This window comes from Callithrix jacchus, chromosome 2, assembly GCF_049354715.1.
Source record: "Callithrix jacchus isolate 240 chromosome 2, calJac240_pri, whole genome shotgun sequence".
In the NCBI taxonomy this organism is placed as follows: Eukaryota; Metazoa; Chordata; class Mammalia; order Primates; family Cebidae; genus Callithrix; species Callithrix jacchus.
In genome coordinates, this window is record NC_133503.1 from 143031404 (window position 1) to 143057620 (window position 26217).

General features: G+C 40.6%; 1 long non-coding RNA gene across 1 annotated transcript; it reads left to right on the forward strand.

Annotated features, from left to right (window-relative positions):
- The first annotated feature begins 578 nt into the window (after positions 1–578).
- Positions 579–18373, forward strand: LOC144581594 (uncharacterized). Its single transcript, XR_013532626.1, has 5 exons — positions 579–657; positions 1187–1365; positions 3067–3165; positions 12554–13381; positions 17861–18373. It is a non-coding gene; the product is annotated as an uncharacterized LOC144581594 (long non-coding RNA).
- Positions 18374–26217: the final 7844 nt, after the last annotated feature.

A 26217-nucleotide genomic window follows, 5' to 3' on the forward strand; every position in this document is an offset into this window, starting at 1 on the left:
TCTACACGGCCTCAAACCCTCAATTACATGAGTCATTTCTGAAGGAAAAAATTCTACGAAATCAGTTACTTGTATTTCCCTGGAGCAGAACATGAAATAAAAGCTACTGCCCCAACAAAGAGATGAGAGATAGGACTCGGCATTCTACTGTCAGGGAAATTCCAACACGTTCTCAATAAGACAAAAAATGAAAAGACAAATATTTATCTTAACCATTAGAGATAATCTATATGAAACGGTTTAGTTAGTAAAGCTTCATTTTTAGCCCTGGGCGCTAGGGACTTTGTGTGAGACTCCTGCTCAGGAGTGGTAGGGGGCAGACCAGAGGGAGACAGGGGACCAGCAAGCTCAGAGAATAGCTTTTTAAAAATTGTTTTGTTTAACAACAACAAAAAAAAAACAATTAAAAATTAGATTTATGAGAAAGGGTCATGAAAAGTTGCACCGTTTCTCCCATGAGAAGACAGGATGGCTGTTTATAAGAACAGGACTTGTTCCCAAAGATTAGGAAAAGGACATAATCTGTATTATGATGCAAAAGATCATGGCTGCAGCTGGCTGAGTAAGTGAGCTGCCTTGACTCAGGATCAGGCTAAGAGTGAGGCACGCTGGACCATGCCATGGGTTAGAATCCCTTCCTCAGAAAATTGAGAGAAGGTAAGCCTAAATGTGGCATTCGCCGAGGAGAAATGTTTCCCAAAGAGACATTTTTCTCAGTAGTTAAATCCAAAGGAAACATTACCCTCTATGACCTCAGAAATACTGGGCATCTACAGCCCTCTCTGCAAATGTATTTTTTCCCAGTTTCTTATGCTGTGAGTTGTTAGAAGCAGCGTGCAGACAGGCCCAGTGTCCAGGGTTTGCCTGGCGGCCCGGAGGTTAAGAAAGCCTAAAGACAGGACACCGCAGTCGGAAGGAATGATGCTTCAACTCTTCTTCAAGAGACAAAAAAGGAAGGTCAAAAGATCGATGCCACCAACTTTGAAGGAGCTGATTAGTCCTCTGGTTTTGTTAAAGTTAGACGCTAAATGTAGTCTAACTCTCTTTGGTATGGACTTAAAAAAGAAAAGTTATCTTTTTGTGCTTTGCCAAAGCTAGTTTTTCAATTTTGTGTTAGAAATGGGGAGAATTTAAACCTTTAAAGCCTTCTGACTGGACTTAATGCCATTTCATTCTTGGGTTTCAGCTGTGATTGTGACTTAACTGGAGCCAGAGACACACAGCCGCCACAAGCCCTTGTATTAATACTGAACACCTCTTCCTCACTTCAACAGGCCAGGAAGACACTTGTTCTCCCCTGTGCTATCTGCTCCACATTGATACCCAGAGCAGCCCATCTTGAGAAAGGCACAGCAATTTGAAAAGGTGAGATTACAGAGGCTTAAATGAAAATTAGTGCCATATGTTGAAGAGCCTCGTTATTTATGCGTGAACCAGATGCTCCTATTCCCTACATTATATTTGCAATCAATCATTTTTTAGCTCTTTTCCTGATGCAATGCCAATTTAACATAAGATTTGTGCTTTTTTTCTTCATGACTATGAAAGCTCTCATGGCCAGATAACCTCACTATTTCATCTCAGAAAGGTTCCCCTTGGAATTAATTACTTTGAAATCAAAGTATTCCTGGACTCACAGATTCTTTTGAAAACATCATTGGCACTTCTTCCCAACAGATTATCTTCCATAATTGAATCAAATCTTCACTATGATGTCACACAGAAGAGTTATAGCAAATACATGGTGTACTATTACAAGTTAACCTGGACAATTACTCCATGCCAACTCTCAAATTATATTATTATCATTATTATTTTACATTGTAAATAGATTAAAATGTCCTATTGTGGAATTAAATCTGAGATCTAAACATGGACATATGGAATCCATGAAATTCTGCCTTGAGTGTAACATACATCAACACTGTACAGATGTATATTACTTCTCATTTAAAAAATAATAATACTAACTGAAATATATTTATGTATTGCTTTTCTAAAAGTTTGGAGATAGGTAACTCTCAGATAATGAAACCCATTCTCCAAGCTACCCAAGAACTTCTCTCCCATTATTTTTTATTTTGCCTCTTAATTCTTTCTTTCTCCACATCCTACCAAGGCCTCTTTTAGTATTTCCTAATGAAAATCTATCTTCTAGATTTCTCTTTTTGTTTTTTTGAAATGATGGTAAAATACACAAACTATAATTTACCATTTTAACCATTTAAGGGTACAGTTCTGTGACATTCAGTATATTCAGATCGTCATGAAACCATCACCAGCATTCATCTCCAAAACTTTTTCATCTTCTCCAACTAAAACTTTATACCTATTGAACAATAACTTCCATCTGCTCCCCACTCAGCAACCACCTGTGAAAGGAATATAAACTTGGGGCCCCAAATCGCTAAGCTATAGGGAAATGTCAAGCTGGACACTGCTCAGGGCAAACCTGCCTCTCATTCTATTCAAAGTCACCCCTTGCTCACAGATAAATGCATATCTGATTGCCTCCTTTGGAGAGGCTGATCAGAAATTCAAAAAAATACCATTCATCTCTTATCTACCTATGACATGGAAGTTCTCTCCCTGCTTCGAGTTGTCCCGCCTTTGCTTTAAGTGGCCTCACCTTTCTGGACCAAACCAGTGTTCATTTTACATATTTTGATTGATGTCTCATGTTTCCCTAAAATGTATAAAACCAAATTGTGCTCTGACCACCGTGGGTACATGTCATCAGGACTTCCTGAGGCTGTGTCACAGGGCTGTGTCCTTGACCTTGGCAAAATAAACTTTCTAAATTACCTCAGACCTGTCTCAGATATTTGGGGTTCACATTTTTGGTAACCACAAAAGAATTCTGAGTGGAGGTACCCCTGACCTCTGACAAATCTCCCATTGGTGCTTGGTACCAGCATGAGCTAACTTTATGTCTCAAGCCAATAGGACAATTTGCTGAGATCTGGGAGCACCCCCTCCAGAGAATCCCTGATCTCTCAAAATTTCGTCAAGATTTAATGTTTATTTTGCTGTACAACTTCCTTTTTTTTTTTTTTTTTTTCCGAGTTTTACTTGCTTCCAACAAGGAAGGCAAGATTTCCTGTTTTCATGATGATGGAAGGCGGGGAACTCCTTTATGGATTTTGAGCTCACTCCCAGCCGAGGGTAAGTTTGAGTTTTTTTCCTGCTTCTAGGATGGTAGAGGGCAGTCTTCAGCCTGAGACACATCCTTAGGTAAGTAGCAGAATTGGAGTTTTGTCTTGGCTGAAGTTTAACAAGGAGCTGGTCTTAATTTCTCCTTACCATTAGAGTGCTCAATGATCATATTGTTGGGGGTTTTTGTTGTCATTTTTGTTCTGGTCTTTCTCCCATCAGATCTATCTGACTTGGTCAAATCTGAATGAGAACTCCAAATTACAGTTTAACAAAGTTTCTCTAACTTGACTAAAATTCCTCATAGCTCCAAAAGAGGGAGGAAATTCCCCAAAAAACCCCAAAACATTCACTTGGTGTCTGTGTTTGCTTCCTGTCTTAAAAAAAATATTATTTCATTTAGTTTCTTCCACCCTATACATCCTTCCCCGCTTTTGCCATCTGCAGTACCAGAAATCTAGAATAGGTTTTTAATGACTTGAACTTCTTTAAAGAATTCAAAACAAAGGTGCCACTCACCCCTTTTGGGGTGTTCTATTTCCTTTGTGGAGTTTCAAGACTCATGGGATGGGCAGATTCTTCTTAGGCCTAAAGCTCTGTTTTTCTGTATTGCATGACCTGACCTCTTCGGCTTTGGGGATACCAGAGATTACCTTGTACTGTGAGAGGATTTGATCTTGGCATGTATAATGGTGGCTGAGCACAGTTTACAGGAAGTAGTCTTGGCTGCTGTTGTTTTTTTTCTCCTAGGAAGTTATTGTTTAACGATCCTAATTCTAGTTTGAAGAATGCATTCTAAAGGGTCTTCTCTATTTGTTTTTTGTCCCCAAATTAATCGTGGTTCAGCTGTTCATGCACATTTGCATGAGGAACTGAACTGTTGTTTTCACAGGTAAATGAGAGACTGGGCTTTCTCAGCTCTGAAGAAAAGGGGCATTTTGCTCTTCCCAGCTGAAAGGCATCCCTGGGTGACCAGGGTCCTCATGGGAGTGTCTTGGGGGTTGACCCCCTGTGACATGCAGCAGCCCCGAAGGGTAATCCCCAAGAAAAAATAATTTTAAAAAAAATATATTACTTCAGAACTTTAGCCATGAGATAAATACAAGTTCATTGACTCACAGACAAAACACCAACTGAATCCAAACTGTGCTTTTTTATCATAATAGAAAAAATAACAGCAGATTTAAAGCAGGCAGATTTTAAAAGGCTCATCCAGGAAACACATATAAGGGCTAATCACTCCATGTTTTGAGCCCTCTCAGAGTTCACAGACCTCTGGAGACAGAAACTGAGACACATAAGAGAGCAGAAATGCCTCAGTGGCGACACACTGTGGAGTCCTGTCCACAAGCAGCACACATCAATCCACAACACAGTAGCCCTAGGCTAAAGCTCAGTTACTCCTTTAAAAATAAAAAAGTGTAAAACAAATACTCTGAGAATGAGGAGAAAACAAGAATGACCCTCTTGTAAGTACTCTGCAGGTTTTATAACACCTCTACTTACAAGAGTTTATGTAAAATGGAGGTAATATGGTTTTTGTGCACATTTGCATTAAGGAAAAAGAGACCTAAGGTCAACCAGCAAACTATAGAGTTCCCAAGTTCTCCTTTTTCTCTATTTTCTTTTCTGCCTGCTTTAAATCTTCTGTTATTTTTTCTATTATGATTAAAAAACCACACTTTGGATCCAATAGGTGTTTTGCTTGCAAGCCAGTGAACTTATATTTATCTCATGGCTAACGTTCTTAATTAAAAGCTATAGGATCTGTGTGTGTATTTAAAAGGCCTTTATAATGTATATAATTTTATGTTTAATTGGTAATTACATCCATTTTGATTTCTCCCTAGCACACCAGACTTTTTCTCTCAGTACCTTGTGATGTAAATTTTACTATTTTATTTTCACCTGAGTTGTTTCCTTTAATATGCAAATTTCAGGCTATTTAGCTGATGACTGCCTAGGGTTATCAAGAACTGATACAGGTTATCTACTGAAACAGATTATCAAGAATTTGAAAGTATAAGATGGGGAGAAAGGTTTTAGTGAATCTATAAGATGTACTTCTATTGGCATGCCTAATAAATCTATGTGTTTATGTGTTGTGTACACAATGTTTCACTACTGAAAATATAAAAAAAGAGCTCTAGAGCTCTAATTAATTGGCCTAAGAAAGTAAAAACACTTGAATCAAATACTTTCGTGAGGAAAAAAGAAAAGCTAGTCAAATGCTTTTTCAAGTTTATGTAACTTAAGTAAAATTTTTAATAAATAAGCTAGCTTTAAAATAATTGCTAAATTATAATATTAGACATGTCTTAAGAATTGCCAGCATATATTTTTGTTTGCATTTATTAATTAAGCAACTTCATATTTATCCCTGACAAATCATATCAGGTGTCAAAATTTGGTACAGAGTTTACAAAACTATAAACCAAGCCCAAAACAAAATAATCTTTGCTTGTGTAATTTTTAGTAAATAAGACATTGATATTGGTTTAATGAAAACAGCTACATCTTGAATTTAGTAAGATTGCCACAACTTCTAATCTTGTGGCTTTAGTCAGTTTAGTCCACAGGCAGTAACATTTGTTTTGAGAAAGGACTATTATTATCTTTGTTTCAAAGCTAAAGTACAAACTAAGTTTCCCCCGAAGTTAGTTCGGCCTATGCCCAGGAATGAACGAGGACAGCTTGGAGGTTCAAAAACTATAGTACACCTGATTGTTAGATTCTAGTCTTGCCTAATGTTTTTCCATTTTTATTATTTTCTATAGTTCAGACCAAATTCTAATTTCTCTTGGCTACAAGTCTTCAAAATAATGTTTTCTGTTTTTTTCCTTCTTTTCCCCCCATTTTTCCTAATTTGGATTCACTGAAAACTAAGCTGTGCTTTTGTAAGGTTCTGGAAACTGAAGCTAGATAACTCAAATTTCAGAAGAAAGTAATAGCAACCTGGCTGGGCACAGTGGCTCATGCCTATAATCCTGGCATTTTGGAAGGCCAAGGTGGGCAGATCCCAAGGTCAGGAGTTTGAGATCAGTCTGATCAATATGGTGAAACCCCATCTCTGAGGGGCGTGGTGATACACCTGTAATCCCAGTTATCCAGGAGGCTGAGGCAGAAGAATCGCTTGAACTCAGGAGGTGGAGGTTGCAGTGAGCCGAGATCATGCCACTGCATTCCAGCCTGGGTGACAGAGCAAGATTCCATCTCCCCACCCCCACCAAAAAAAGGAAAATTACAGCACCCTGTTTACATACATAAACCACCTTCATACCTTCCTGCTGATGTATGGATTTCAGAGTAATGTGGCCTATATTGATTTTTCAGGATTGTTCTTTTGTTTGTTGTTGTTCTCCCTTCCTCCCCCTATTTTTTAATAGGACATGAGACTTTGCAACCTGCTAAAAATACACTTTCCTAATAATTTAGGACCTACTAAGAATAAACCACTCTAGCCATGAAAGATCAGATGAAACCTGAGACCAGAGACTCATTATCTTTTAATATGCTTTCTCCAAAAGATTTTTAAAAAGAGAAGTGGAGAAAATACATCTTGGGGCCCCAAATAACTAAGGTAAAGGGAAGGGAAGTCAAGCTGGGAACTGCTCAGGGCAAATCTGCCTCTCATTCTATCCAGTCACCCCTTGCTCACTGAGATAAATGCATATCTGATTATCTCCTTTGGAGAGGTTAATCAGAAACTCAAAAGAATACAACCATGCATCTCTTATCTACCTATGACCTGGAAGCCTCCTCCCTGCCTCAAGTTTTCCCACCTTTGCTTTGAGTAGTCCTGCCTTTCCAAACCAATATTCATTTTACATATGTTGATTGATGTCTCATGTCTCTTTAAAATGTATAAAACCACTGTGCTATGACCACCTTGGGCACTTGTCATCAGGACAGCCTCCTGAGGCTATGTTATGGGCATGCATCCTCAACCCTGGCAAAATAAACTTTCTAAACTAACTGAGACCTGTCTCAGATATTCAGGGTTCACACACCATTCTACTTTCTGCCTCTATGAATTCGACTTCTCTAGACACGTCATTAAAGTGGAAGCATATAATTTATCCTTTTGTGACTGGGTTATTTCACCTAGTATAATGTCTTCAAGATTTGTCCATGTTGTAGCACAAGTTAGAATTTCCTTTCTTTTTAAGGCCGAGTAATATTCCATAGCATGTATATATCACATTTTGCTTATACATTTATCTTCTGAAGAATCCTTGAATTGCTTCCACTGTTTAGCTATTTTGAATAATGTTGCTATGAATATGGGCATAGAAATATGTGTTCAAGACCCTGCTTTCATTTCTTTTGGATGTATTCCCAGAAATTGCTGGATCATATTGTAATTTCTATTTTTAATTTTTTGAGGAATCACTATATCATTTTCCATAGGGCCTAAACCACTTCACTTTCTTACTAATAGTACACAAGTGTTCCAGTTTCCCCACAGCCTCACCAACACTTGTTATTTTCTCATTATTTGGTTTCAAACAGTCAGCTTTATTTTGATTATGATGGCTGTTTATAATAAGAGGGCTTATGCAAAGATCTCAGAAGGGAGGTGACCTCTGCTCACAAGATCCGGGAGAGTCTTTGCAGATGGGAGCTGGCAAGGAGGAGAAAAGCCTTGCAGGGCAGAGATCATGGAACACCTCAGGCTCTGCCTAGGTTCTCGGAATCTGGGTGATTTTAATTACTCTACGTCCTCAATGCTGGGGAGATCATGGTGATTGTGTCAATCAGTATTCACTGACAGAAAATACAAAGCACTTAGCTACCTTAAGTGGAAGCATATTTAGTAAAGAGTCATGGGTACTTGCAAATTCATGAGAAAGTCTAGGTCATCAGGGGGAACTGCTACCTTGGCCTCAGGCAGGAAAGTAGGCACTCATGAGGTTCCCACTAGAAGTGCTGACTTCGCAAATGGAAAAGATGTTCCACACCTCACCTCTTGATGCTCAGGAACTAGTGACTGGACATTGGAATACTGCTGCAGAAAATCTTCCAGAGAAAGTGCTGTATAGCACCTTCACAAGTTGCTGGCCAGAAAAATATAGCAAAAACAGCAGAAAGATGTCCAATGCCTGATTTCTGCCTTTCAAATCTCCTTTAGGTGCATCTTGTTAAAGAAACTCAATGTCATCAAGAGCTATAGCTGCAAGAGAGTTTAGCAAATGCTTCTTTATGCTTCTTTTACCTCTCCAGCCTCTGAAGAATAGGAAGGCATACCAGATGGAGAGCTAGAAGTTGAGTGTCCATGCCCCATTTTTCTAATATTTGCCATCTTAATGAAAGTGATGATGACAGTGTTAAAATTTACATACATAGGTGTTGGGAACCAGCCCAACCCCATAAGTGGGTTACCTTAGTCCCGGTGGTGATGAGGGATTGAGAAAAGGAAATAAAGATAGAGACACAAGAGTAGAATTTACAGCATGGGTCCAGGGGACCAATGAATGCAAGCATGGAAAACATGTTGGCCCCAAGCTCTGGGCTCTGAACACTTTTATTATATGTATAATCTCATTGATCTTACAGGCATGGAAGGGGAAGGTGAAGGGGTAGGTAAGATAGCTGGTGGGGAGAGCACTTGAGATCCTTCTAAGACACGTATATCACTGATTGTTATCAGGGTGTGGCTGCATCAGAAGTATAGAGGATGAGGAGCCACCCGGTCTGACCACACCCAATGCATCAAGGGGCTTTTATCTCCCAAGCATTGAGGACATAGAGTAATTAAAATCACTCCAGATTCTGAGAACCTAGGCAGAGCCTGAGGTGTTCCATGATCTCTGCCCTGCAAGGCTTTTCTCCTCCTTGCCAGCTCCCATCTGCAAAGCCCCTCCTGGATCTTGTGAGCAGAGGTCACCTCCCTTCTGAGATCTTTGCATAAGCCCTCTTCAGGAGGCCCTCATACAGTCTCCATGTTGAGAAGGCATTCGTGGGACCAGAGCAGTATTCCCTGCTCTGCAACCATCCCGAGGTGTTTCCCAGTATTACTGTGCTCTTGGATGGTCTTTACCTTAGGCCTCCTGTTGCTGCTTGATTTCTAATTAACTGCACCGATAATATAGTTTAGTTTGGTGTATAAACTTCAGTGTACTCTGAACCAAGCAAGCTTATAATTATTTAGATCAGTCTCTTTAAGTCTCCCCATGGCCATCTTGACCCACACATGGGATAGTCACTGTCACTGCCACATACATGGTCTAGCAGCATTTGAAGCCATATGATGTGGCTTCATGATTTCATGCCTCCTCTTAGATTGTTATTAGGCACTATATTTCTCCTGCTATATTAAAGAAACCCAAATTCCTAACAAAATCATGAGGTCAGAGAAGTGTCTTTCTTTGTGGCCCTCAAATTGCATCTCAGAGTCAGCATCTCTCCAGGCTGTTCTCAGTAACCAAGCCCTCCCTTTTTCTGCTTCAACTTGTATTTCACAGAAGAACATGCATTTTGAGTAAACTAGGGGGTTCTCCACTTCATTCCATAGTGTCACATTACGAAGTTGTTGGTTACTTTCTACGTATTTTACACTCTTAAGGCTTGTATTAAGGCTGTTTGTCCTTGATTTGGCCAGATAGCAAGTCAATTCACTAAAAAACCAGGAGCTGGTTACTTGGGGTCACACGTTTATAAATCTTAACTGTTTTTTCCACTTTTCATTCAGTTGAGTCAGTATCATCCTGAAGATGAAGAGCACATAAAGGGAAAGAAAGAATCCAACCACTCCTTTCCCCCATAAATATTATTATATTTCTATTGCTCTCTTTCTTCCAACCTGTTTTCTTGATCCTAAGTTAATACAGATTGAAGACAGACTCAGCTTAGGCTTTTTTTTTTCTATCTAGATCCACTGACCAATTCACCCTGATCTGTTACCCAAAGAGTTGGATATGGGGCTATAGGGTATAGGGGTTTAGGATTAGCTTCCACTACAATTAGATTCTGAGCTCAAATAATTCACTGTAACCAGTCTTAACCATCAGTTGGCTGAGCCTTCTGCTGCAGTGGCTTAATGCTTAAGCTCCATGATAATCCTAACTTTTTGGAACTCTCTCTAAGTGCTGGTGAAATGTACTTAGTGGCCAACTACTTTCAGGTGGACAAAAGAGTAAGCACTCTTTCAGGTAGCAGAAAGAGCAAGATTTGTTGTGGAAAGCTCTCTTAAAAGCCTGACGTTCACTCTGATTAGACCAGTTTAGGTTACCTGACATCTCTTAAATCAATTATTATGGTCAGAGGAATGTAATGTAATGCAGTAATTAGCTTAAGCCAGAGTCACACATTCTACCCCTGAATTTTGGGATAAAAGTACTTAGATTGCACAGATTCAGCATGGAGGGTGGATTCCCTATCCCCAAATCAGGGACTGAAAAAGGAGAATAGAGCTGGGGAGATAAATGACTGTAGTCTTTCTACCTAGCCTTTACAGCCTTAGAGACTAGCACAGTTCCGGGCACTGTACAGACTGCTTAAGGAAAGAATAAATGTGTGGTACATGAGTGTTACTATATCCCAAGTATTTCCTTTCATCACTCTAGCCCAACTTTTGCAGGGCAAATAGGCATCTGATTAATTCTTAACTGACATCCATGAAGTATTCCTTTAACCACGTGTCCTTCTTTCTTTTAGCATAACTTAGCTCCGCCTGAGAATGTGAGAATCAGCTGAGTTAGTCAGCAGCCATCCAGTTGTTTCTGAAGAAATAAAATGGAACTGAGTTGCCTGTTGATATCTTCATGGTCAATTGAATAGTGTCTGATAGAGTTGGGAGCAACTCAGTTGCATTTGAAAACTTCTCACTCTTCAGTTGGGCTTAAAAATTACCTGGCATAACTCCATGGCATGTAACAATTCTTGGCATGAGAGCCAGCCTAAGGAAGACCCTTTTTTTCAATATCTTTGGCCAGTAATATTAATCTATATTCTAGTCATCAAAAGTAAATCTGAGTGTTCTCTAATGGCTATAAAGAAAACAAGAGAGTTTTTCTATACAAACAGCTATTTAAATAGGTAGGACTGTGGCAGTAGTGGCCAAAAGCATAAATATAGTTTTGGGTAAAATTGCAATCTTAAGGTTAGAGAAGAGGCCCTGCAGAAAAGAAACAAGAAAGCTATCTAAACAAGCCTTGCTGCAAGGTGCTCCTTCCTGTGGACCAAATTACGGATAAGTAATGTGCTGTTCAAGATCACCCCCAAATGCAGTTCAACACAGAGCATCTTACTTTGATCTATCATGAGGCAGAGAATGAACTTGATATAACATGAGTTTGGCAAACTCTCATAAATGGATTTTCAATTCCTTGGTCTCACCTACTCTAACTTCAAAGGCCTCAGAAGTTTCACCCTCACTTTTATTCCTGCTGTTATTAATTCTGAATCCTTCAAGTTCTACCACAAATTGCTGAATCCAAATAAGGAGCAGAACATTTGGGGGCAAGTGGATATCATTACACTATTTTGTTACCTCGGGAGCCTGTCCTTAGCAAAACAGTTAAGCAGGTGGTTTGTCTTTGGCAGTGTAGATCAGCATCTTTAACCACTTCTCTCAAAATCCTCCAACCCTTGGGTAAGTTTTTGTCTCTCAATTCCCCAGAGGCCCATGCTCTTTCTCTCTGTATTTATTAACTGTGCTTTTAAATCATTCACACACTTAGCTAAACTGAGGAAGATGACCCCTTCCTCTTAGGCTTCTAAGGCTACTTCCCCTTTAGCCTTCTACATTGTATTTCAAAAGAAGTTAAAAGTCAGCCAGAGGTCAGTGGAAGGACTGGTTGGGGCTGCAGGCCAGGTTAAGGATTAAACCCCCTACTACTAACCACAACCCTATCTATAAATCACAGACATGGTATGGAGGAATTTTCCCCAGAAGGTATTGTTCTTGTTGAACTGCTCAGACCCCCACCTAGTCTAGACTCTCACTCTAGACTAGGTCTAGACCCTCTCACACGGTGCACCTCTTAGACTGTAAGCCTTTAAAAAGGGCCAGGGTTTTCTTTGTCGGGGAGCTCAGTTCTTGAGGCATCTATGCCTGCCGCAGATCCCAGCCAAATAAAATCACCGCTTCCTTCCCTGTTTGGTGTTCGAGAGGTTTGTTTGTGGCCGCTCCTGCTTCAATACATTAACTGATGATAGCTGGAAATGCTACTCCACCTTTGATATCTGAATTTTAGTAACTATTGGGGCCTGAAAATGAACAAACATCAGCAGTGGAATATCAGCCACCAGTGTTTGAGAAAGCAGGACTTTGATGTAGTTCAGGAATACTGTGCTCCTGGATGGTGTTGGTCACATGGGTGTGTTCAGCTATACAATGATTTGTATACTGAATGTATATGCATATTAGACTTCTATTCAACATTGTTTTTCAATGCAGGAGAAAGTTAAGGAGGCCTGTGTTGGGGTCCGGCACGTCTGCCCGGGGGACTACCGACCTGCAGGAGTTCCCGAGACCGCCAACGTAGATGTCTCGTTCAACCTGAGGGAGAGAGTGCGCGGAAGTAAAAGAATAAAGGAAAGCGGAGTCTGGAGGGCTGGCTTAGGCTATGTCCAAGCAGCAATTTTATTTTTGCAATACGTTTCATTATATACTTTTCTGAAGTCAAAGTTGTTTATGCCAGATCAATGTACTTAATTTACAGTAATCAAGTTAGGCCCACTAAGTTACGCCCAGTAAGTAAGTTAAGTCCAGTAAGTAGGTTAGGCCCAGTAAGTAGGTTACTTCCAGTAAGTAGGTTACGGCCCAATAGGTCAAGGTAAGTAAGTTACAGTCACGGCCAGTAAGTTATCGTACGTAAGTTACAGTTACACCCAGTAAGTTACGATAAGTAAGTTACCAAGTGTAAATACTTAAGTTAATATTTTACAATGAAGGTGACAAGGGTCCAAAATGAACACAATCAAGCAATAAACCATAAGGAGCCGAAAGTGGACACATTGCCTCCCAAATCCTCATATCCATAAAGTAATGTCTGTTAATTATTTAGAATAACATAGTCCCTCTCTCGGTTCCTGCTTTCCCTCAGCTCGACTCCCCCAACCGGGGATCTGTGTCCGGGCTCAAGCTCACCGTATGGCGAGGCCCATTTCCTAGGGGCCTCACACGGGAGCAATCCCCACAGGCCTGCATTAATGTATGGGTAGAAGAAGACAGATCTGAGAGATTTCATCAGTCTAATCAACAGGTCTTGACAATTAATAGAAGGTGAGTTAGGGAGCAATAGTGTTGTGAATGCCAGGTTTATTGCATTAGTCATAACCAAGACATGGGTCATGGAGGAGGGATATTGGAGGATGATTAGATTTGGGGAGGAAATAATGTTTTTTTTTTTAAATATGTTGAGCTGGAGCCATTGAGGCCCTAGACTGCTTGAAATAAGGGTCTATATCTTGAGAGGAGCGTAGAAATAGATATAAATCATTGATGTGTCATTGGTAATTAAAGTGATATCAGTTAAAAGCTGGCCATGGCTGGTGCCATGGCTGATGCCTATAATCCCAGCACTTTGGGAGGCCTAGATGGGCAGATCGTGAGTTCAGGAAATCAAGACCATCCTGGTTAACATGGTGAAACCCTGTCTCCACTAAAAAAATACAAAAAGATTAGCTGGGCATGGTAGCACATGCCTGTTGTCCCAGCTACTCAGGAGACTGAGGCAGGAGAATCATTTGAACCTGGGAGGCGGAGGTTGCAGTGAGCCAAGATTGCACCAGTACACTCTAGCCTGGTGACAGAGTGAGACTCCATCTCAAAAAAAAAGGAAGTTGGTCAGGAGAATGGGTTTGAATGCATTCTTTGAAAGGAAGTGGCTTAAGGTTAGACCCCTGGAGAGCATCAATATTATATATGGGGGGAGGAGTAATGAAGCCACACAGACAATCAGAGAGGAGTGATCAGTAGGACCAGGTAGAGCAGTTTCATGGGAATCAACCATTCTGGCAATATCTCCAAATGCTTTGATGGTATACCATGTTGTAAAAATGTTACTCTGCTTCTCCACCTTTCTTCCCCTTCTCAAACCCCCTCCCTAACCTGTCTATGCTGAGCTTTTCTGAGGCCACAGTTCATGGAAGGAGTTGAGGGGAGGAAGAAGGTATATACAGTAGGATCATCAGTGATTAGAAAATCTGGGTTCTAGACCAAGGTCTGAGCTGAGTGTATCTGGAGACCTCTTCTCAGTTTTGAGCCCCAGTTTCCTCATTTATCAAATCAGTAAGTTGAAACAGCACATCTTTAAAGAATACAAAGAATACTTTCAGTTTCTGTACTGTATTTTTGCTACAATTGAGCAGCAAAACTGACACCCTGTTGACCTCTGCTGCAAATGAGATATAGGACATAGAGCCAGAGCTTGGAGATGTGAGAAGTGGATTAAAGCTGCCATAGAATAAAAAATTTTAGCAATCAGTATAGCAGGGGTACCTACCAATCAGAATAGGCCACCAACTAACCAGAAAGGATGCCAGGACATAAGCAACTCATGATATCACACTCGTACACACTGGCTGCATATGTAACTCACATTGATTGCCACTGAGAGGTTGTATAACAAGAAATAAAGAGGGTGGGTTCCAGATCTAGTCAAGTGAGGTTCTATTCCTGGTTCTGCCCATTCTAGCTGTGTGATCCTAGAATGGTTATTAAACTTCTCTTTCGGTTTCCTTATCTATAGAATGAAGATAATCACAGTTTGAAAAATAAGTTTAAAAAGGTTTTATAACAATACCTCGTACTTGGAAAGCACTAATAAATGCTAGTTATTATTACTAAAAAATGGCCCTGGGGAAATCTGCTTCCATATACACACAGAATGCATCTTTCTCTTTTATGCATGTTGAATCTGCATGGGTAGTCACTGATGCATTCATGCAACCATGGTCTCCCCTTGGAAAAACTCCTAAATTCAATTAGCCTCCCAGTTCAACTAAACATACTGTGGAACAATCCCAACTGCTTCAGATACTTTATGGAGATGATTTCAGTAAGGAAGAAAAAAACCTTTGACAGGAAACCAAAAACTCACAACAGACATATTTTATGATTGGAACTACAAGAATTTCAGAGACATTTTCTTTTTTGGAGTAAGGTTTGGGGGATTTGACTAAAATATTATTTAAGAAGTAGGAGGAAGGAAGAGACACTTTATTTGTGTTATATTGTTTCATCTATCCCAAAATGGACTTTTGCCTGAGCACTTGCTTAAGTTCTCTTTCAATAGCTGTGATTTTTTTGTGAAGACAAGGGCTCTTAAATCATAAATGAAAGCAAAAATTAGAGAAGACATGTTTGAATGGACAAGGAAAAGATTATAAACTGTGGCTTTCAGAAAAATCTGCTCATCTACACTATTTTCTACAATTTGTAAAAACCTGCAGAAATGAAAGCTCTAGCAACAGCCATGGTGTGCCAGTTCTGAAGTAATTTTTGTAGATTTTAGGGAAATTGATTTAAAACTAAAAATTTCCAGGCTTCCTCCCAAAAGAGAGTGGGTGGACAGACAGGAAGATATCAACATATTGGGTTTGCCTTACTGGCTCAAATGTCACTTTTGCAGACTGGCGCACCCTCATCACTTTTAATATAAAATGATCCTCTTTATTGTTCTCCAACCCTTTGCCTTCTTTTCCTTTAGAGCACCTCTGTCTGTTATAATTACTATATGGGCCTAGTGCAGTGACTCACACCTGTAATCCTAGCACTTTGGGAGGTTGAAGCTGGAGAATGGCTTGCTTGAGCCCAGGAGTTTAAGATCAGCCTGGGCAACATAGTGAGACCCTGTCTCCACAAAAAATGTAAAAATTAGCCAGGCATGGTGGCTTATGCCTGTAATCCCAGCTACCAGGGAGGGTGAGGTGGGAGAATTGCTTGAGCACAGGAAGTTGAGGCTGCACTGAGCTGTGATGGTGCCACTGCACTCAAGCCTGGGCGACAAAGCAAGACCCTGGCTCAAAATTAATTAATTAATAAAAAATAAAATGACCATATGGATTATTTGCTCTCTTTATTATTATCTATTTCTCCCCTAGAATATAACTCTGTGAGGACAAAGACTATTTTGTTTCTTATTGTAGCCCCAGTTTTCAGAACCCCTAGAACACAGAAGGATGCTCAATAATAATATGTGGAATTAATGAGTAAATGAATAAGTGAAAACAGTTGCTATAGAGACCATTTTGAATGCACCATTGGGTACATGCAGTGTTATATATACATTATCAGTCAGGTTGGCCATCTGATCAAATTAGTAGGTGTTTTGACCAAATTAAGCAGTCACATCAGTCAAAAGTGATCAGCCCAGGAATTTTGTTCAGAGCCTTAGTGTACCCTTGTTCCGGCTGAAACTCTAAACCTAATTTTGACAGACAGATTCAGAAGTGCCCTCCTGGTATCCCTATTCAATAGTTTTCTTCTCTAATTGGCTATTTCCACAGTCATAACTAATAATAGAAAAACAATATACTAAATTGAAAAACAATTAAGTTGTTGGGGTACAATGGTCAATCTAGGTAAACAAATCATATCAAGGGCTAGTGATTATGGAGCAACTGACATGCATGTGGTCAGTGTATTGACCACTGAATCGACTGATTTAGAACTTGGACAGGGTTCATTATGTGAGACCATACTCTCTGCATCCTTATTTTAAATTACCAAGAAGGATGTTCTAGAGTTTGACAGGGGCTGAGTCTCACTGAGTGTTTGAGAAGTATATAGATATCATCCATTCATTTGTAAAAAGAAGCCTTAAGAAAAGACAGATAGAAAAGAGTAAAGATGAGAAAGTGGGAAGAGGACAGGCTGGCTGGCTGGCAGGCAATGAAACACCACACACACACACACCTCTAAACTAAAACAAATCAAAATAAAACAAGACTCAATTCCCTAAAGTCCAAAGCACTAAAAATAAAGGTAAAACAGTGCCTCCAAAGTATGTTACCAGCAAGAACATACATGAGAAACCAGGGCAGGGTCCTGAGTGTTTTCATTAGGATGAAAAAAAAAAAAAAAACAACAACTATCCAGCAGCTGGCTCCACTGCTGGACAAGTTTTCTTAAAGACATACCTTACCAAATGCACTGAGTTGGGTAAGTGAGAGAAGATTTTTTATTTTTTTTGAGACGGAGTTTTGCTCTTGTTGCCCAAGCTGGAGTACAATGGCATGTTCTCAGCTCACTGCAACCTCCGCCTCCGGGGTTCAAGCATTCAAGCAATTCACTTGCCTCAGCCTCCCAAGTAGCTGGGATTACAGGCGCCTGCCATCATGCCCAGCTAATTTTTGCATTTTTAGTAGAGATTGGTTTTCACCACATTGGTCAGGCTGCTCTCAAACTCCTGACCTCAGGTGATCTGCCCACCTCAGCCTCCCAAAGTGCTGGGATTATAGACGTCAGCCACTGCGCCTGGCCAGAAGGTCTCCTAATATATATATATATGATATATATATATATATCCTAATATATATATCTCCTAATATATATCATATATATCATATGATGTATATGTTATATATATAACATATATATAAATATATAACATATATATAACTATATATAACATATACATACAACATATATATATATATATATATATGCCAGACTCCATGGTAAATATTGTATATAAATTACTTTGTCTTAGCCTTCCAACAATCCCACGTGGTATATACTGTCATTCCTGTTTTGCAGATGGGGATATTCAGCTCAAGGTCAAACAGCCATCAAGAAGTGGAGCCTGTGGGTGGTAAAACCCATGCTCCCCTGCAGTAGCCAGCAATTTGAGAAAGCTACACCAGAAAGAGTCTGATTCTGGCTGTCCATAAAGAATGGGGCATTTCAAACTTTGAAATAAACCAATCCTCCCTGGGCCCTTAAGTGTGTTTCTCTCTGGAGAGGGCAAAAAGGGAACTGGGTAAAAGACAGAACTGGTCAGTTTGGACAGAACCAAAACACAACCTGGGTGCAGGGAAGACTTGTGTACATTATAAGGAATTGGTTTTGTTTTTACAACAACTGAAAGCATATTTTCTTTCTCTATCCCCCCACCCTTGTTTTTTGAGACAGGTCACCCAGGCTAGAGTACACTGGCACAATCACAGCTCATCCCACCTTAGCCTCCCAAGTAGTTAGGACCACAGGCGCACACTACCATGCCCAGCTAAATTTTGTATTTTTTGTAGAGACAGGGTCTCACTATGTTGCCAAGGCTGTTCTTGAACTCCTGGGCTCAAGGAATCTGCTCTTCTTAGCCTTTCAAAGTACTGGGATTACAGGAAAGAGGCCTATTTTCATGTTTGGAACACTATATTGGATTCACACCTATCAAGAGAGGTAATAGTCAATTGTGACTTTTAAAGATAATTAATCAGAAACTAGAGGGAAAAGGAAAGTTGAGGTAGGCATGCTGGGATCACATAGCAGATTACATCTAGATGTAAATCTGACTAGTGGTCAGATTTACTAGAGGAGAACATCTCGACTTCGGTCTTAAGTGAGGTGGGGAGGCAAGTGGGAGGCTGTCCCAGACATAAAGTAAAAACTTAAAAGAAGAAAAAGGGAGGAAGTGGAGGGAAGAGGAAATAGAAGAAATCTAGAGAAGACTAAAGCAACAAATGAAAGAAGCAGACCAGAGCAGACAGATATACCAGCTTTTAGGGGATGGTCAGTGTGAGGGGTGACTGATTAGATCGAGGGGCATTTGGCGAATTATAAACCCCACGTACCATTTCATCTCTTTACATGAAATTGAAAGATAAACTGGCAGGAAACAAACCAACCAACCCTTCAGGTCTCTTAGTGCATTTAGATTTATGCAGCCCTGCCCCAAGCTTATCAGTGATTTCTGAATCCACAGCCTTGTCACCAGCAATGTGAACCCTTCACTTTGCAATGCATTCATTCGACAGGGGAACAAATGAAAATCAAATGGGAAAAGGCAGGAGAGCTCCATGCTGTGTGCCAAGAGACAGGGGAAGTAAAAACATAACGTCGTAATGAAGCGATAGAAAGATTATTAAGACATTCCATGTATAAGAGAAAGCACTCTCAACAATGGAGAAATCACCATCTCAACAATGTGATTGCCTGACTCCCAGGCAGACAGTGCTCCAGGTGAATGTCTCCTTTTCTGAATAAAGCAATCGTGCCTTACTCACAGACAAAAACAGTTTCCCGCACACTATAGAAGAAGAAGTGACACTTTGGATAGGGATCAAAGTACCCATCACACACATTTTTTAGCCTACATTCCTTCCCAGAATGCCAGGAGAATTTTTTCTTGCTGTTCCAACTAATCCAGCCCTGCCTTTCTCAGACTGGCGATCGGAATATGAACCTGTCTGGAACTCACCAAATGACTGGCTATTTTAGGGAAACAAAGAAGCAGTTTGGGTTCCAATGCAGGGTGTCTGGCTCTAGGACAGCCAATGGAAATGTCCTGTTTATGTATAGAAGCCGGCCACTCACTGCTACTACAGCCTGGGTTGGCGATAGGAAATTCTGTCTCTAGAAGTGCAGTGTCTTGGCTCTTGAGTGGAATTTGACTGATGATGAAATCAAATGTGAATTTCAAGCAAGCCACTTTCTTTGACTACTTCAGGGAAATGCTATAATGAGTAGAGGTTTTTAAAACCAAACAGAAGGAGAACTGGTCATTAAGCATTGTAAGTTGCTGAATGCCTCAGAAGGCATTCATAGACTCTGGCAATACCTATATTATTATTCACACATTTCCATAATGAGAACTTATTTCCAAGGAAGTTCAAATTGTTTCATAAATGCAAGTTTCTTAGTCCTTAGAGAATCCCTAGGCCACACACTGGGGATTAGTTTTTCTATCAGTCTATTCTCACACTGCTAACTACGTGAAACTGGGAAATTTATGAAAAAAAAAAAGAGGTTTAATTGGCTCATGGTTCTGCAGGCTGTACAGGAAGCATGGCTGGAGAGGCCTCAGGAAACTTACAATCATGGCAGAAAGTAAAGAGGAAGCAGAATGTCTTCACATGGCCAGAAGAAGAGGAAGGGCGGGGGAGGTGCTACACACTTTTAAACAATCAGATCTCATGATAACTCACTCTCTATTATGAGAACAGTGCCAAAAGGGTAATCTGCCCCATGATTCAATCACTTCCCACCAGGCCCATCTCCAACATTGGGGGTTACAAGTTGAGATTTGGGTGGGGCCACAGACTCAAGCCATATAAGTTTTATTAGCTCCACTTAAAAATAGGGAAAATAAAGGGCTAGAAAGATTAAACTTATAGCCTCAGATGGAAAAAAAAAAGATATGAAGTAGGAATGGAACTCCAGCCCCAGCCCTCCAATCCTGGGTGGTTTCCATCACACTAGTAGTACAGATGAGAGATGCACAAAAATGTTTTCTTATGGCTGTAGGATGTAGTTTAAATTATCAGAACAGGGACAAGGGTAGGGGTTGGAGCTGGGAAATGAACAGACTTGTACAGTACAGCTTTGATGTTCTTCCTGCTGGACACCCCGGCCTCTAGGGTCATGAGGACAGGAAGCGGGTGGGATGCATGGCCATGGATGCAGAGACCTTCTCCAAAGCCTAGGATTAAGTGTCACAATGGAAATTCCAGACATCCCTTCCCCGGTCTCCTTCCTGGGTTTCAGGGAGGGGAGGGCTGGTGCAATGTGAAGCACAGTGCTGAGAGAGAGGAGGCCAGGCTCTGGGCCTTTGAGCCAATTGTTTTGCTCCAACCCAGAGGTGGCCAGAAGCCTGGAGCAGTTCAGCAGCACCAGCAACTCCTGAGAGCCTGATAAAAATGCAGAATCCCAGGTCCTACCTCAGACCTTAGGAATCTGTTTCTGCTATTAACAAGATCTCTAGATGATTTGTTGCCCATTAACATTTGAGATTCGTTCTTAACAGTGGTTACAAGTAAAGGCTAGGTTTACAGCACCTGATTTAGAATCCCTTGGTTTTCCACTTAAATTACTCATGTGACCCCAGGCACATTACTTAAACTTCATTTACTCATCTGTGAAATTGAGGACAATAAGAGTGTCTGCATGGGAGGATTATTAAGAGGATCAAATGAGAGAATTCATGATATTAAGGGCAGGAGAGACAATTTGCATATATATTATGAACAATGCCTAGCGCATTGTATGTGCTCTATATATGTTACCTTCAGAGCCCCATCCTGTAATTCACTCTAATGTAATTAATTGTACATGGTGAACTACTTGGGGTAATAACACACTGATTTGCTCCTGGACCCCTATTTCTTTAGTAATGCCCTCCATTTCATAACTCACGTACCGTCTTTACATAAACCATGTACTGGATCTTTTCTCCCAAACAACCCCCTGCCAACCCATAACCCCCAGCCCCAGAATTTTGTTTAGGGGGCAGTGTCCATGTTGGGAATGCCTGTGAGGGCACAAGACCCTCCAAGAGTCTGAGTTAAACCCTGTCCCTCAGTTTAGCTACAATCTCACCCACCCCAGCTTCCATGGGACCCTGATGCTGTTCAGGAAATTGACTCTGAATAGGACAGCAGGACAGCCCTGCCATGCAGAGCTCTGTGGCAGCACCACCCTCAAAGCCTTGTATTGTCAGGAAGGTTTGGAGGCTAAACTGGTTTGTAGCAAGAAAGAGACATAATAGGATGAAACAGGCTGCCTACTGTTCCACTGACCTTTATTTAGCGCACGGAGTTTGGTTAAAAAACAAAAAAGAAAAAACAAGCACACTAGAGAATGAATTCTGCCACTCAGGTAAAGGCCAACCCAGATGGGTCTATTCATAACAGATTGCCCTTTCTTTAACAACCAGGGAGAGGTTTATAGGAAGAGGCCTACTTTTATCCGCAAACCTGAAGTTTACTTCACACAGGTTGTCAATAGGCATCACTTAAGTGGAAGAACAAGGACTGGTTCCTTATTTTGTTCCAAGCCCTCCAGCCAGGAATTGAGGCTCCCAAGCCCTTTCCAGCTGGAGGGAACCACACCTCAAGTTTTTAGTGTTAATTTTTCAGTGAGAACATGTATTCAGGACTCTCTGATTAGAATTTATGAATATCCAAATTATAGTATTTTCCCACTTTCCTTCCCTGTTTCTTTCCTTCAGATCACAGGGAAAAAAGCAGAGATTTCAGGATTAAAGTCTGAAATCAACTGCCTTCAATGAAAAGAGAAAGACTATTTCCAGCGCACCACCTGGAAATGTGACACTTCAGACCAATATCATGATTCTAGTTTAAAAAAATCCAGAAGTGTTGTGGTGGCCTCTCTCCAAATCACAAACCACTGAATTATGAAGATGTTGCTTCAGGGTTGCTGCTGCGAGTTCAGATCTTTCTCTTCCACCACCCCATTCCTCCTCCCCTTTTAGCAGTCTCTGGTTTTTTACCCTGGCCTTGGTAAATACACCAACAATATAAACAGTGAGTGGCGGCAACCAAGTGTTGCTGAGGAATGTCCACTCTGGGTTTGTAACTCAGACCTCCCTTATCTCTGGGATCTTCTTGGAATGTGGACAGCCTTACAGGTGTGGCGTCTGCAAATGTTGCTTGTCATTAGCGGTCACACACATTGAGAGCAGGATAGGATGTAACAGGAAGAAACAGGCTTCCCACAGTTCTCTTGACATTTATTCAGCTGGAGTGGGGTGCATGTTTATATCAATGTAAAACAGCTGTCACATAAACACAGCCTGCCATAAAGAAGAAAAACAAGAACCAAGTGAGAAAGGGAGGAGGGAAATGACTGAGACTGAAGGATTTACTAGGTGAACAACATACCGAGAGGCAGAGAATCCGTTATTTTAGTTATTGAACATTTGATTTGGTAAAGTTCTATTAATAAATATATGAATCATATAAACGGTTTGGTTTGGCTTTCTCATGTAAAATTGGAGCTGGCAAAATTGCTACATTGACAGCTTTATAGGTAGAAATACACAAAAAGCAGCTGGTCTGGGGCTCTCGGCACAGTTTCTACAAGCTGGATCATTGTTCATGGTTCATCATGGGTGTGCTGACATCTCTATTTCATTTATGAAAAATCTGGGTGCCACTTAAACCTTGGCAGGACCACAGGGAGCCAAACCAGAAGGCATCTAACATTTTCTGCTTACTGCCCTGTGTTCTGGGAAATCCCAGACAAACCCTGTAGATTCTTGATGCACACAGAGATGTTCAGATCACTGTTGGCTTCCCTGAGCACTCCTTTGGGGGAGAAAAAGCTGGGTGGCCAAGATTGGACATCAAACCAACCATTAAACCCAAGTCATTATTTCTGCTCCTAGGAGCATTTCTCTTCCAGCTTGCGACAGTATCACTAGGAGGGCTTGTTAAAACACAGCTCACTGAGGCCTCCCCTAGAGTTTCTGATGCAGAGCCTCAGGGGTGGGGATTGAAAATTTGCATTTCTAACAATCTTCCTAATGCTGCCGCTGCTGTCGCTGGTGGTCTACAGCCTGCTCTCTGATAACTATGTTAGGGAAACATGGAGGGCTGGGAAGTTCCAGAAAAGTCCTACTACAGCTTCGGTGTTTAAGCTTGAACTGCCTCTGCTATCCTGGGGAAACATTTTAAAGTGGTTGATGCTGAAAGAAGGCCTCAGGCCTAGAGCTGACAAGAATAGGCCTATTCCTTTAAGGGAAAAACAGAAACATAACAGACTTGGGGCCTGTCCTTGAGGCTGTATTTTGAGTCACACCAACCTGGAACATCTGACAAGTCCGAGGAGCCAGGGACTCCCATGGGCTGTAGGGAAGCCACGTCATGAGACACCTGTGTGCAATACCTCCCCACACTTCATAAGATTTGATAAGGGATCTTTCCTCCTTCCCCACAACTAGTGTTCTAATTATTTAGAGCAATAGAACAAGGGAACTTGTGGGAAACAATGGAATGAGTACGGAATACTTTTTTTCTTCTTGATCATTTCCTTGAACATTTCAAATACTCCTGTGGCAGATAGCCAAAACTATGGAACATTCAATGAAACAACTGTACCTCACAGATGCACATCATCATTGAATTTAACATGCCACTCTAATTAATGCAAACCTTCATATTTCTGATAAGAACCTTCACTTCCTTAGTTTTCTTTACTTTTGTTCATTACCATAAGCATTAACTGCTTTTCATAATAAAACAAAAGGAAATTATTATACATCACCAGAATTATTACGTGTGCCACACGCATGGAACTTCAAAGTCTGAGATGTGGGTATTTACTTGCTAGCTCAGGGACTCACTCCCACACATTAGCCTTGCAGCATGTGCTTCATCAAAATTACAATCCATCATGAAGCTTTGGGGTTGAAAAAGCAAAAGTTAAAATCGTTACTGGCCAAGGGCTGAATGACCTGGACTGTCTTCCATTTACCGGCCATGTGCCCTTGTCCAGGTCACTAAAACTTTCTGGGCCCCATCTTCCTTATCTGTGCTTTGGCAGTTTTCTTGGCCTGCCGGAAGATGGTTTTGCAATCCAGTGGGTCCACTGTTGGTCAGCTCATACAGGCAAAGATTCTTCTGTAATTTATGCCCAAGTCTGACTTCTTATCTCTACTCACTTTCCCTAATTGTGCCCTCTGGAAAAACATAGATAAGCCCTCTCCCTCTTCACATGATTGAAAACAGCTGTCATGCCCCCTCTAAATCTTCTTTTTGGTGTGCATCTGAAGTTCCCTACGCTGTTCTAGTAGCAGATTACCAAAACCATGCTATAGCTCGTGGCAAAGAGATGTTCAATAAATGTTAAGTTAAACAAATGAGTAATCGAATAGATGGATAATGTATACATAAACACAGATATTCCCCTTCTCAACCTCTCAAGTTAGTCAATGATTCCTTTAAGTGAGGTGCCCAGACCTAGGGTCAGTACAGTTGGCTTTTGACAATCACCAAGTTAACATTTGCAGTTTCAGTTATTTGTGTGTGACTCTAAAGGCCTATGCAATGTAGTCATTTCTGGTTATGGAACAAACAAACAAAACAAAACGGAAGTGATGCTACAAGGTTAGTTTAACAGTTAAGTCATTTAAATCATCCAGCTAGTGAGTGAGCCTAACTGATTTCTCCATATCCAGATCTTAATTTGACTTTTATTATGCATGTATTTCATAGTGCCAACGATATCCTTATAGGTGTCAGAAAATCTGGAAGTCTGTGAGGATCTTAGGTCACATCCCTCTCAAATTACAAAGGTCAAAGGCTTCCAAATAGACACGAAGAACCCAGTGGGGTAATGATTTTCAATTATGGGGTCCCTATGTAATGGTGGGTCCTGAGCTTTCATCAGCCTTCTTAGCTAGATCACATCATCAAACCACATGGGGATTTTTCAGAGGAACTGCTGTTCAGCATGCTTTCCCTTTTGTTCTGTTATGCTTATTGCATTTTAGAAGTTGAGAGTAACTCTCCCAGAGAGATCGGCTGGCTACTCTACTAGGCCTCAAAGGCAGAGGGAAATCTAAGTGGATTCTGCTCCTCAGTTTTATGTGTCTAGAAACTCCATCATTTTAGAGCAGTCATTGCTGTTCTGGTTCTTTGGCCTGATTCACACAAATTCAACTCCAAAAAGATTGATGTATAAATGGGTAAAATGCCTTTTAAAAATTTCTAATGAGATCTGTATTTTTTCAGTGACTGATATGTGTGTCTAATATTAAGCAGAGAGCCTGTAAAAAACTAGGGAAACAATTAGTAATTAAAAGTTTACTGAGCACAGAACCTAAACAAAAACAAAAAAAATCAGAATGTTCTTGAATCACATAAAGTATACTTCCCTAATATTAAAGTACTTACATCTGCCAAATACTGCCTTTCTCCCACGGTCTGTGTAAACACCAACAAATCCTTCCTATTGAATTTCTCTTTATCTAGACTCTAAGCAGATCATCCACCTCCTATAAATCTATGCTTTCTCTAGACAGAAGAAAATACAATGGCTTAGGTCATAACTTTCTTAAGTTATATTCCATGCTTGAAGATATTCTCCCAGCTATCATGATTGTAATGGAAGGCTTTACAGGCTTATATCAGCAACACATTATAAGCACTCTCTTA